Source organism: Anabrus simplex, chromosome 4, assembly GCF_040414725.1.
Source record: "Anabrus simplex isolate iqAnaSimp1 chromosome 4, ASM4041472v1, whole genome shotgun sequence".
NCBI classification, from domain to species: Eukaryota; Metazoa; Arthropoda; class Insecta; order Orthoptera; family Tettigoniidae; genus Anabrus; species Anabrus simplex.
In genome coordinates this window covers 198,487,952-198,501,622 of record NC_090268.1, presented here as the reverse complement: position 1 = coordinate 198,501,622, position 13,671 = coordinate 198,487,952, and the positions used below count along the sequence as shown (strand labels likewise).

At 44.0% G+C, this 13,671-nt stretch overlaps 4 non-coding genes across 4 annotated transcripts; 1 reads left to right on the top strand and 3 right to left on the bottom strand.

Moving 5' to 3' along the window:
• The first annotated feature begins 7,265 nt into the window (after positions 1-7,265).
• Positions 7,266-7,337, top strand: TRNAQ-CUG (transfer RNA glutamine (anticodon CUG)). The gene has a single exon. It is a non-coding gene; the product is annotated as a tRNA-Gln (tRNA).
• Positions 7,338-8,439: 1,102 nt separating this feature from the next.
• LOC136872972 (U6 spliceosomal RNA) lies at positions 8,440-8,546 on the bottom strand. Its single transcript, XR_010860124.2, has one exon. It is a non-coding gene; the product is annotated as a U6 spliceosomal RNA (small nuclear RNA).
• Positions 8,547-9,909: 1,363 nt separating this feature from the next.
• Positions 9,910-9,981, bottom strand: TRNAQ-CUG (transfer RNA glutamine (anticodon CUG)). The gene has a single exon. It is a non-coding gene; the product is annotated as a tRNA-Gln (tRNA).
• A 2,395-nt stretch (positions 9,982-12,376) lies between these two features.
• Positions 12,377-12,448, bottom strand: TRNAQ-UUG (transfer RNA glutamine (anticodon UUG)). Its single transcript has one exon. It is a non-coding gene; the product is annotated as a tRNA-Gln (tRNA).
• Between the last annotated feature and the right edge of the window lie 1,223 nt (positions 12,449-13,671).

Genomic DNA, 13,671 nt, shown 5'->3' with positions numbered 1-13,671 from the left:
AATTAATTACAGAAATTACTCATTGGTCGAATTCAAAACTGGCGGAAAGTGAAGGGTTATACAGCCAACCTAAACAATGACTGAAAGAAATTTAACAAAGAACAAACTTATAAACACAAAATTTCTCCAAAAACACAGTTCTTTCACTTCGCACTAGGGTGCATAATTGTAGTCCTTCAGTAGTGCCATCTAGAAGAGAATGTTCACACTTCTTACTACAGGCAAAACAAAAATACATCGAAAACGACACCGTTCAGAACACTTCAAATTTTACAAGTAGGGACATCTTCTGAGAAACTAGGGAATTAACACTGTAGTTAAAATTCAGGCTTCCTCCAGTAGAGGAGTTTCAACTGGCGCAATGTTTGAATTAGCGGAGCGGAGGTGTACCGCCCGGTACAATTGGCATAGTCTTTCTCTGTCATGGCGTATTGTGCTTTTCCTGAACCAGATGGCCCTTCAAACATCAATTTTTTTACACACATAATACTTCATGTCCGTCTCTGTGGTGTAGTGGTTAGTGTGATTAGCTGCCACCCCCGGAGGCCCGGGCTCGATTCCACGCTCTGCCACGATGAAAAGTGGTACGAGGGCTGGAACGGGGTCCACTCAGCCTCGAGAGGTCAACTAAGTAGAAGGGATTCGCCTAACTTCAGGCCACGGCCGCTTCCTTTCCTCTTCCTTTCATATCCCTCCCAATATCCCCATCCCCCTACAAGGCCCCTGTTCAGCATAGCAGGTGAGGTCTCCTGGGTGAGGTACTGGTCCTACGTTTCAGGTGATTCCCTCCACCCAAATTCTCACGCTCCATATGACACAGAACTTGAGGCTGTTAGCGTGGGATCCCTCGCTGAATCTGAGGGAGAAATCAACGCTGGACTGTAAACATAAGCAAAAGTCCACAAAGTTCACCAAGCAATCACTTTCGGCAAATGAAAATTAGCGATAGCTTGCCTGGCATTCGCAGACGACCCAGCAATCTTAATTCAAAACTTTTCAAAAACCCAAAATCACACTGAACGCCTGAAAGAAATTGCGAAAAAAGTTAGCCAGCAGGTATCTTCTAAAAAGGCAGAATACATGGCCTACAACAAGCATGCGTCAAAATTCATGGAGACAAAATATGACAAAATTAAACGTGTATCACCATTTAAGTATTTTCGTAAAACAATTCAGGAAAATGTACTCAAAATAAATGCCAATGAAAAAAGATGCAAAAAGATGGAAACTGTATACCGATTAACCAAAAGTATCTACAACAAAAAATGTATCTTCAAGCACACAAAACTAAAACATTACTGTTACGGGGTTACCCGTGGACCAGCAGAGGTGAAAGAAGGTGCCGGGGTGAATGGGTCTAACTACTATGTCAAGAAAGAATTTAAACTGAAATGGAATATTATATTTTCAAAAAGCAACAAGTTAACAAATTCTCACTTAGTGAGATAACAATAACATAGCAATTTAGAAACAAGACTTAGAAAAATCCAAGATTTCAAACCTTTAACACACTTGGGCTACAAGCCCCTAGTTTTACAATGTTTAAGCTTCCAGCTCAAACTTTACAGAAGGGCATAAATGTACAAAAGGGCAGAAATCCCCAAAATACCAGGAGCGCTTGCTCCCAACACACAATATCAAGCCTCCCAGAGGCACTTTTACAACACTAGAAAAGAGCAAACGTGCTCTCAGTTTTTTGAAAGCCTATGCAAGGCGATATCAGAAAATTACAATCACTTGCCATCAAGGCGCAACTTACAAATTTGAAACAGGGGTATCTAGTACCCAACGTATTGGGCCGTTGCGGAAAGAAACAGGTTAAGTAAATGGCCCGAAACACAAATTGAATGGAGGCGAGTACTTGCACTCCTAAAAATGCATTCTAGAAACCTAAGGGGCACTAGGCCGATGAAACAGGGGCTATTTCCAAACTATGGAGATGAATCGTATAAGAAAGAAATTTAAAACATTACGGAGAGGAAGAAAACCAGTTACAAAACGTAGTCACCTCAAACCAATATGAAGGGGAGCTCGAGAGGGAACCTCACTCTCTATCCCCGATTTACAGTTAAAGATATTATGAAGTTTTTACATAAGCCGGCAGAAATTACATTTTCAGAATGGTAGGTTACATAGTTAAAGTTTCGGACCTCCCCCTCGGGTTAAACCGCAGAGCTAGCAAGAAATAAAGATGTTAATAGGCCATTACCTTGCTGAAGAACTGCTGCCTGATGAAAGAGGCGCCTCCCGCCTCCTGCTTCACACACACACTTAGTTAGATGTTGCTCAAATGGCCAAGAGACGTGAAAATCCGCAGTTTATAAACCCTCGGGGAAAATTCGAGACCTTTCACGAATAAACAAGCCACACCCTCTCACTTTTATTGGTTGACATCAAAAGTGACACTCAGAATCGAGGAAGAAGCGTGTGATAGGCTGAAAATTGATTACAGAAATTCATGATTGGCTAAATTTAAAACTGGCGGAAAGAAAAGATCAATATTGCCAACCCAAAAATTAATGAACATAATTTAGTAAAAAAATAACTTATGAATGCAAAACTTCTTCAAAATGGGTTCTTCTACTTCGCACCAGGGTGCATGATCATAGTTTATTAGCAGTGACATCTGTTGAAAGAGGTCCAAACTTCTTGATGATTGGTAAACAAAACACGTAGAATTTCATACAGTACATGAAACTTCACAATAAGAAAATTACGTCCAATTACTGTAGTGACATCTTTTGAGTAAAGGTTGAAGTAGGACTAGTTTCAAGTTCACGATTTCTCCAGTAGAGGAGTTCTTTTAGGCGCAAGATTTAAATGTGCGGCGTAGAAGTGTACCTCCCGGTACAATTACAATACAGCCAATAAATCAGACTGTCTTTGTGGGTTAGAAACACTAATTTTGAACAGGAAAGCAGACATTGAAAACACTAAGAAAAAAGAACGCAAATTCATGAGAAAAATTTTAAGCCCAAAACACGCCGATGGACAATACCGACTGACAAGCAGAAAGGAAATCAAACAATATAGAAATCAATATTGACAGTGACATTAAAGCACGCTGGTTAAGATTCTGTCGTCATATCAAAAGAATGCATCCAGACAGAGTAACCAAACAATTAGTTGAATTCCACGAAAACAGGAGTAAAGCCGAAACAGACACAACGAAATGGATCGGCGAAATCAAATCCGATTTGAAACAGGCAGGAATTACACCAGCAGATGTCAAAAACAGGGTAATATTCAGATCCAAAATTCACAAATTGCAAGTCGAATAAGAGGGAAGATCAAAGAAGAAGACCGGAACAACGTGGTCTGAAGACAGAAAGGAAACCTACAGTGAAAGAATGAAGGAAATATCTGCACAAAGGAAGGCAAATGCACTTAATGTGCATGTACCTTGCGCATTCCTAATGGGCTTATTCGCGTATAATAATAATAATAATAATAATAATAATAATAATAATAATAATAATAAAATATTATTATTATTATTATTATTATTATTATTATTATTATTATTATTATTATTATTATTATTATTATAACAAACAGGCAAAAGGAACTTACGAAACGTTATTAATGTCTGCTTCAATAATGACTTACGCCACTGTCATTCTCAAGGGGTCAGTTACGTGTGAATTCAATATTGTTGGTGTTACCTCACGATACTTCTTCATTCGGTTTATTGCAAATATCCATTTTTGTCTTGTTTCTTTTTGTATTTCTGCCATGGGAACGCGTAAACTTAACACAAGGATCGCTATAACGCTCTGTATTATGGCAGTTCGCGGCACAAGAGTACGAGGACTTTCCATATTGCCTCTACATGGTGGTCGGAAACAACGTGCGTCTTAGAGTGTTGCTCGTACTGATAAGAACAATTTAAAGGAAATAAAACGATATCTCGCACCGGTGTCTTTTTGTCAGCTGTTCAAGTTAGCCAATCAGAATCGCTGCGTGGGAGAATTAAAATTGTATTTGCGAGCTGGTGTTGCTACATCAGTACGTGACTTAGGAACAGCTTGAGAACCATGCCGAGAAATCAGCATCGAACACAAACACACCGTCGCTTTCAGCCAGCGTCACCGTAGCGTACTCTTGGCGTTATCCTATTAACTTGGCGAAGTTTCATTCGTCGCCTGGTGCTCCAACACAACCTCGCAAAGCCTATTTGAATTCGCCCGCGATGCGATCTTATTGGCTCAGTCCAGCGGCTGATAAAATGCGATAAATGGAATTATTTATTTCGAGTCATCTATCAGTGTGACCAACACTCTAACGCTTTATGTACCTCATCACGTTGTTTCCGACCGCCATGTTTGTGTAATTTACGTGTTCGAATATCCTCTACTATTATAGAGACAAATAACAATAACATCTTTCCGTCCGTTAACACAACAGTTGTACGTTACTTAAACAAGGATGGGCTACAAAATACCAGACTGTTTCGTCACCTTTAGCACTACAGTCGCTTGCACGTTCCTCTTGTTCGACGCTTGCATGTGGACGTATACCTGGTCAACCTCATTGGGATGGTTCCTATGAATTACTTTACTCGTCCATTTGCTCAATATTTCTTCATTGGTAGAGATGTTTCCTGGTCTTTGATTATTCCTAATGCACAAACAGAGTGAGTTGTCTGCTTTGCATATTACCTGGTGTAATGTTGTGCCCTTCTGATTGAAAAATGCTCTAAGTCCATTCACTTGTTGCGTGCGTTGGTGGTTGATATACAATATGTCTTATACAAAAAGGTTTCTGGGGAGTGGTGTTATTCCTACTGATGTCTTGGGTTAATGTTTACCTGCTTTAATCATCAGAACTCTACAATTTCGTTATAAAGCATCCGTGTCAGTGTTATTCCTATTTATAATACGGAATGAGTATCCAGAAACCGGAATAGAATAGGTGTTGATCGCATTGATCATACTTTTTGCATTGAAGTTTGTCCTTAGGATCTTCCGAACACGTTTGAAAAGGCGGATAGCTTGCCGCATTCCCAGATACTTGTACTGTATGTACATTCAGCAGCCATAGCGTCGATTACCCTTCCATTTCCAAATGTGGGGCTTGCTTTAATATTCTCCTGCAGGAGTTCTTTTACGTGCCAGTGTCGGTAGATTTACTGGCACGTAAAAGAACTCCCGCGGGACAAAATTCCGGCACCTCGGCGTCTCCGAAAACCGTAAAAGTAGTTAGTGGGACGTTAAGCAAGTAGCATTATTATTATTATTAATATTCTCCTGACTACGTTGTGGGTCTTGGATTTATACAGTCCAAAGCCTTTCTTGATGTCTCTTCATAAATTTTCAATCAGTCACAGTAATCAGGCAAGGTGATGTTTATTCCATGTGTAAATCTATATGATGATGATGATGCTTGTTGTTTTAAGGGGCCTAACATCGAAGGTCATCGGCCCCTAATGGTACGAAATGAAAGAACAAAAATTACAAAGGCATCCACTGACCAAAATAAAAATAAAAAATGTCATGAAGAATGAATGGATGGACAGGAACCCAACAAAACACAAAACAAACAAACAAAAACAAAAACCAGTGGATCGGATTCAACAGAGAACGAAAATAACATTATTACCGACCAAGGTTGCTAGTTGTTTTACGTCGCACCGACACAGATAGGTCTTACCGACCAAGGAACCACTCATAAAGCACAATGATGCCTGGTGTCTAAAGGGGGTGCAAAATCCACGTCTAAGGCCCCACAGAATGGTACATGTCGCGAGTAAAATAGAACCATGGTATGTGTCATGTTGGGGTATTAATCAGAAGTAGCGAGGACTCACGGTGTTCCACAAAAGATGGTACTACTCACAAGTATTGTACTTCGTACAGGTAACGCAGACCTATGGTGTTTCGCACACAATGGCGCCACCCACAGCCAACGCAAACCGATGAGTTTCCTCACCTAGGGTACTAGTCACGGGTGCCGGTCCCAAGGGCCCCGTGGTGTTCCGCACATAGTGAGTGCTAATCACAGGCAACGCAGACCCACGATGTCGCTCATATAGTGGTACAACTCACAGGCTACGCCCAGACCCGCGGTGTTGCCCACATGGGTACAACGCACGGGTACTGGAATCCACCAGGCCAGGCTTTTTACTGCAACGAATCACAAACATACTTCGTACAATGTTGGTGATACTACTGCAAGTACATGCAACCCATGGTGTTCCCCGCATGATGGTACGAATCAAGAGTCGTTTCATGGTTCTAATTCATTCATCCCTTGGTCGCCCCTTTTTGTCGCCTCGCACGACAGGCAGGGGATACCGTGGGTGTATTATTCGTCAGCCTCCCCCACCCACAGGGGGTGTGTGTTTGGTCCGCGAGAGGTATTTTATTTCCCTCAAGTCCGCCGGCAAGCCGGTTAGGACCCCCCTATCCGCCACCTGGGACGCGCCACGTGGGTGTAAATCTATAAAAACCACAACAAGACGTCATGCAAAGCAAGAATCTTTTATCCCCGAGATCTAAATTCGAAGCCACATTTTGTGAATTAAGGAGGCTAGACAGTTAGTTCGAATTTATAACTAACCAAGTCGGACTTCGTGCATCTCCATGAAGAATGCTTCTCCTAACTTGAATCTCGATGATTTCAGTATATTACACCGGTGTGCGCAATAGGAGCTTTGTCTTCCATTTCGTCATTACGTTTCAGAAATGAAACGACTGTGACATCAGCTAGTAGAGATGAAGAATGTAGGCCATAAACGGATGTGGTGTCTTTAATACGCCTGTTCGCACACCACTGAATCAATGACAAGTTGTTCTTTGCGTCCTTGGAGTCCATTCCGCAGGCTTTCTGTTGCCCAGAAATGATGTTACTCAGGTCACTATGTCTGATAACGGAAATAAAAGCACCCCAAAATTCAGAAACTGGTAACAACTCAAATTAAAATTGTAGGTCGCACCGAGACATGCTCAAGCATCGCAGGGTTTAGAGTCCAGAGTGCTAACCATTACACCTTCGGACCGCACCGGGGTTAACGGCTTAGGCCGTAAGGTAGCTGCGATGATGTGTGAAAATGAAGAGCTAAATGCAGTTTTAAAACCTAAATTTGTATTATATTATTTCATTATTATGCATGCAGTTTAAACAATTTGAACATTATACTATTGCTGGTAGACAGTATTTAGGGGTATCAAGTATTTAGATAACTATTAGTGATCTTGCTTTATACTGCAGGCATTCGTCGGAGGGAACTGTTTGTCTCTTAGCAGGTGTTATTATACATAAGAGGTCCCATGGTGTAATTGTTAGCACTCTGGACTCTGAATCCAGCGATCCGAGTTCAAGTCTCGGTGGGATCTGCAATTTTAATTTCGAGGTATTGCCAGTTACGTAATTCTCGGGGCATGGCTTTCCGTTCTCAAACATTATTGTAACATTGACAATCATTCTCTATCATGAGGTAATCGGTGTTTATTGAATCCGATGGCAGCTTAAATTGAGAAGAGTATATTAACGAGGGTTGGAGCGAAAGCCATTGCAACATTTTTTCTTTACTAGCAGGTATTTGAGTGGATCACAAACTGCTAATTTTTGCTAGTTGTTTTACGTTGCACCGACACAGATAGGTCTTACGGCGACGATGGGACAGGAAAGGGCTAGGAGTGGGAAGGAAGCGGCCGGGGTCTTAATTAAGGTACAGCCCCAGCATTTGCCTGGTGTGAAAATGTGAAACCACGGAAAACCATCTTCAGGGCTGCCGATAGTGGGATTCGAACCTACTATCCACCGGGTGCAAGCTCACAGCCGCGTGCCTCTACGCGCACGGCTAACTCGCCCGGTAAACTGCTATTTGTCGCGAGGATACTATGCAGGCATAGTGTGTATTCACAACAACAGATGGCTCTGTGATTGCTGGTTGTAACACAGTAAGCGCTGTGAAATCATTTGTGTGGCGAGCGTCGTGCGAGGTGGAAGCCACGGTCACAATCAATTTCACGTCGGAAGGAATTTGACAGAACTTCTGTCGCCTTGGTGATCTGGTATGTCGCCACTCCGTGAAATGACTTTTGAGTTGCGGTTCGTATGGCCTGGCCCAAAAACCATCAATGGCAATTAGTCGTGACAGGAAGTGGTCGCCGTCCTCGTGTCAGCGGACTAGGTGGTCGGAGCTTGTTGCATATCGCTTCCACCGTTTACTGAGATGCGATTTTGCGCAGTTGCAGCTCTGCCCGCAATATTGGTGAGTTTTTCGATGCCAATTGCCCTTTCCTCCAGAAGCTGCTCGATGACGGCACACTGACAGGTCGGCCCGTTGCTGATCACTGGTTGCCACATGTCCTTGCTGAAACTATCCTATCCACTTCGTACCACTTTTCAAATGTTGTGGCAGAGCCGAGAATCAAAACCAGGCCTCCCGGGGTGGCAGCTAATTACACTAACCAATACACCGCAGAAGCGGACAAAAATATGGAACTCTTCACGGTTTTTCGTGTCATCCTTGCGCAGGGGCCATTCTAATCTTCCCCGTGTCGTTCCATTTTTGGTGTATGTACCGCCGAAGCGAGTACTACATATTGCGATATTTCTGTCATAAAATCTGGTTCGATTCCTGGCTCTGCTGCGAGATTTGCAAAGTGGTACGACGTCTAACACAGAGTCCACTCGGCCTCGGAAGGTGAACTGATTAGAGGGGTTTCAAATTCCACGTCAGCCATCCTGGAAGTTGAGTCCCACTTCTCCTCCAGGCAAATACCGGGATAGTACCTAACTTAAGGCCACGGCCGCTTCCTTCCCTCTTCCTCTTCTATCCCTTCCAATCTTCTCATCCCCCCACAAGGCGCCTGTTCAGCATAGCAGGTGAGACCGCCTGGGCGAGGTACTGGTCATCCTCCCCAGTTGTATCCCCCGACCCAGAGTCTGAAGCTCCAGGACACTGCCCTTGAGGGGGTAGAGGTGGGATCCCTCGCTGAGTTCGAGGGAAAAACCGACCCTGGAGGGTAAACAGATTAATAATAATAATAATAATAATAATAATAATAATAATAACTATGCGCCTCTGTGGTGCAGTGGTTGGCATGATTAGCTACACCCCCACGGAGGCCCGGGTACTGCCACAAAATAACGATTGGCGATCTCTATTCATACTGCGGGCGTTGGTCGGAAGTAACTGTTTGCATCTTTGCATGACGTCATCGGAACTACAGTAAGGAAACATGCCAAGTGTAGCCTACACATAGCTGGTGCCACCGCAAGTGCTCGGTCCAATGGGGTAATGGTTCTACCATTTACAAAATACACGCAGGTTCCTCACAAATAGCATTTTATTTATTAAAAAACTACTTATGACGGTATTCGGAGACGTCGATGTGCTGATATTTTGTCCCGCAGGAGTTCTTTTACGTGCCATTAAACCTACCAACACAGGCTGGCGTGTTTTACCACCTTCCTCTCTGAACACTAATAGGAAGAAAAATGGAAGAAGTCCGACGTGTCAAAGAATAAAGATATCAGGAAAGGAAAGGTAAAGCCACGAAGGGCGTCAAAATGAAAGATTCCCTAGGTCTCGCAAATAAATTCCCTAATACCGCCGGGGTTGGAAGAGAACTAGAGTTGATGAAGAGTGGCCGAGCGGCAAATATAAAAGTGAGGAATCTGAAATAAGTAAGTGAAAGCAAACCCAAGGGGATCCGAGGTCACCAACCCGTGCTCCGGAAACTCATTCATTACCCCATTCTTTTACATCATTCGCAAGAAGTATTATGTATGTAAAATTCTGGATCTTCTGAAGTTTTAACGCGTCATCCGACTCAGAAGGATCACAGTTCCTCATGATAGAAAACGACTAGGTCAGTTTTAAGGTAATGTTTCAGAAAGGAATGAAATGCGCCCGATAATGAAGAAAGTGGTCACAGACCTCGAAATTAAAATCGCAGGTCCCACCGAGACTTGAACTCGGATCGCTGGATTCAGAGTCCAGAGTGCTAACCATTACACCATGGGACCGCACACTGGCGCTTGTATCACCTATGAGTACCCTTGGAACGTTTCCTTACTGCAGTTCCGATGACTTCACGCAAAGATGCAAACAGGCCTACCTCCGACCAATGCCCGCAGTATGAATCGAGATCGCTAATTGTTATTTTGTGGCAGAAACCGTGCTTCGGTGGGGATGCGGCTAATCATGCTAACCACTGCACCACAGAGGCGCATAATAATAATAATAATAATAATAATAATAATAATAATAATAATAATAATAATAATAATAATAATAGTCCACCTCTGTGGTGTAGTGGTTAGCGTGATTAGCTGCTACCCCTGGAGGTCCGGGTTCGATTCCCGGCTCTGATACGAAATTTGAAAAGTGGTACGAGGGCTGGAACGGGGTCCACTCAGCCTCGGGAGGTCAACTGAGTAGAGGTGGGTTCGATTCCCACCTCAGCCATCCTGGAAGCGGTTTTCCGTGGTTTCCCACTTCTCCTCCAGGCAAATGCCGGGATGGTACCTAACTTAAGGCCACGGCCGCTTCCTTCCCTCTTCCTTGCCTATCCCTTCCAATCTAACCCATCCCACGCAAGCCCCTGTTCAGCATAGCAGGTGAGGCCGCCTGGGTGAGGTACTGGTCATTCTCCACAGTTGTATCCCCCGACCAAGAGTCTGAAGCTCCAGGACACTGCCCTTGAGGCGGTAGAGGGAGTCCGAGGGAAAAACCGAACCTGGAGGGTAAACAGATAATAATAATAATAATAATAATAATAATAATAATAATAATAATAATAATAATAATAATAAGGACACTGCCCTTGAAGCGATAGAAGTAGAATCCTTCGCTGAGTCCGAGGGAAAACCAACCCTGGAGGGTAAACAGATTAAGACAGAAAGAAAGAATATCACAATATAACTTATTTTAAACAAGGCATACAGACGTCGTCACACATTTTTTTAAAACAAGCAATACAGTTCTTTATTGAAAAACTCTACAGGTTATTATTCACTACCCACCAAATAGTTGCGCGGTTTTGGGTCACGTAGCTATGAGCTGGCATTCGGGAACTAGGCGCACTGTCGAGAAACCTGAAGTTGCTTTTGCGTGGTTTCCCATTTTCACACCAGTCTAATGCTGGGGCTGTACCTTAATTAAGGCCTCAGTGATTTCCTATCCACTTGTATCCATTTCCTATACCACCGCCGCAATAAGACGTATCCGCGTCGGTGCGACGTAATCCAAATTGTAAAAAACGTTTTCACAATATAAACGCATTCCTCAATTTGGCCAGATCATTCACATATTGTGGGTTTGTGCAAAAGTTATTTCAACTATTTTTTTCTCTCCGGTATGTGAGCGGATCACAAAGTGCTATTTGTCGCGTGGAAGTTATGCAGGCATAGTGTGTATTCACAACAACAGATGGCTCTGTGATTGCTGGTAGAGAGCACTGAAAAAATCACTTGCGTGGCGAGGGTCGTGCGATGGAAGTAACTCGTGTTGAGCAGCGCACATCCATCAAAACAGTCGCTCTCCGGAGAGAAATGCGAGAGACTGTCGCATTGAATTGGTGAAAGTGTTTGGGAATAAAGCACAGTAGCATGGTGTGTAGGATAGTTTCAGCAAGGACGTGTGGCAACCGGTGATCAGCATCGGAACGACCTGTCAGTGTCTGGACCAACGTGGCACGTGCCGTCATCGAGCAGCTTCCGGAGGAAGACGGACAATGGACGCTAGTGGAGTTAGGGCAAGTGGCATCGAAAAACCCACCAATATTGCGGACAGAGCTCCAAATGCGCAAAATGCGCACAATCGCACGCTCTGACGGAAGTTCAACAGTGGAAGCGATACTCAACAAGCTCCGACCACCTAGTGCACTGACAAGAGGACGGCGACCACTTCCTGTCACGACTAATTGCCATTGATGATTTTTGGGCCAGGGCATACGAACCGCAACTCAAAAGTCATTTCACGGAGTGGCGACATCCCGGATCACCAAGGCGACAGAAGTTCTGTCAAATTCCTTCCGACGTGAAATTGATTGTGACCGTGGCTTCCACCTCGCACGACGCTCGCCACACAAATGATTTCACAGCGCTTACTGTGTTACAACCAGCAATCACAGAGCCATCTGTTGTTGTGAATACACACTATGCCTGCGTAGTATCCTCGCGACAAACAGCAGTTTGTGATCCGCTCAAATACCTGCTAGTAAAAAGAAAAATGTTGTTGCAATGACTTTTGCTCCAACCCTCGTTAATATACACTTCTCAAGTTTAAGCTGCCATCGGATTCAGTAAACACCAATTACCTCACGGTAGAGAATGATTGTCAATGTTACAATAATTTTTGGGGACGGAAAACCATGCCCCGTGAATTACGTAACTGGTTATACCACGAAATTAAAATTGCAGGTCCCACCGAGATTTGAACTCGGATCGCTGGATTCAAAGTCCAGAGTGCTAACCATTACACCATGGGACCTCACACGCACAGTCGCACCTGCTATTATTACGTTAAGTGCGTAGCGTACTCTCGTTCCGATGACGTCACTCAAAGAGGCAAAGGGTATCCTCCGACAAATGCCCGCAATATGAAGCGAGATCAGTAATAGTTATCTAAATACTGTCTACCGGCAATAGTTTAATGTTATAATTGTTTAAACTGCATCCATAATAATGAAGAGATAATTTAATAAAAATTTAGGTTTTCTAAACTGCGTTTAGTTCTACGTCCGCTTCTGTGGTGTAATAATTAGTGTGATTAGCTGCCACCCCGAGAGGCCCGGGTTCGATTCCCGGCTCTGCCACGAAATTTTTAAAAGTGGTACGAGGGCTGGAACGGGGTCCACTCAGCCTCGGGAGGTCAACTGAGTAGAGGTGAGTTCGATTCCCACCTCAGCCATCCTGGAAGTGGATTTCTGTGGTTTCCCACTTCACCTCCAGGCGAATGCCGGGATGGTACCTAACTTAAGGCCACGGCCGCTTACTTCCCTCTTCTTTGTCTATCCCTTCCAATATTCCCATCCCCCCCCCCCCAGAAGGCGCCTGTTCAGCATAGCAGGAGAGGCCGCCTGGGCGAGGTATTGGTCATCCTCCCCAGTGTATCCCCCGTCCCAGAGTCTGAAGCTCCATGACACTGCTCTTGAGGGGGTAGAGGTGGGATCCCTCGCTGAGTCCGAGGGAAAAACCGACCCTGGATGGTAAACAGATTAAGTATAATAATGATAATAATAATGATAATAATAATAATAATAATAATAATAATAATAATAATAATAATCTGTCTCGGGCATGACGTTAAACTGCGTCCACAAACCGAGTGACCACCGGTATAAGTTGTCCTCCTCTACCAAGTGCCAATGGCCTCTTTGGAGGGCGGATGAGCGGGTAGAGGTTCAGGGCACTCTCTTGCCCTTGGGGTGGGAAACTGCGCCTAAAGGCGGAAGAGCCACTAGATGGCCAACGGCATAGGATAATAATAAATCCAGTAGCGTCTGTTCATCTATTTCGTGCGGCAACTGGTCAGCGTCTGTACTCCGAGTTGGAGCGGCTGCCTCAGAAAACCTTCAGGAACTCACCCACCTGATTGTACTCCGATCCCTCGGGATCAACCCAGTCGCTTGAGAATAAGCACACCATGATTCGTGCAAGTAAGAACAACATTACTCCAGGTGGTAACCAATCCACCCGCCAACTGAAAACGAA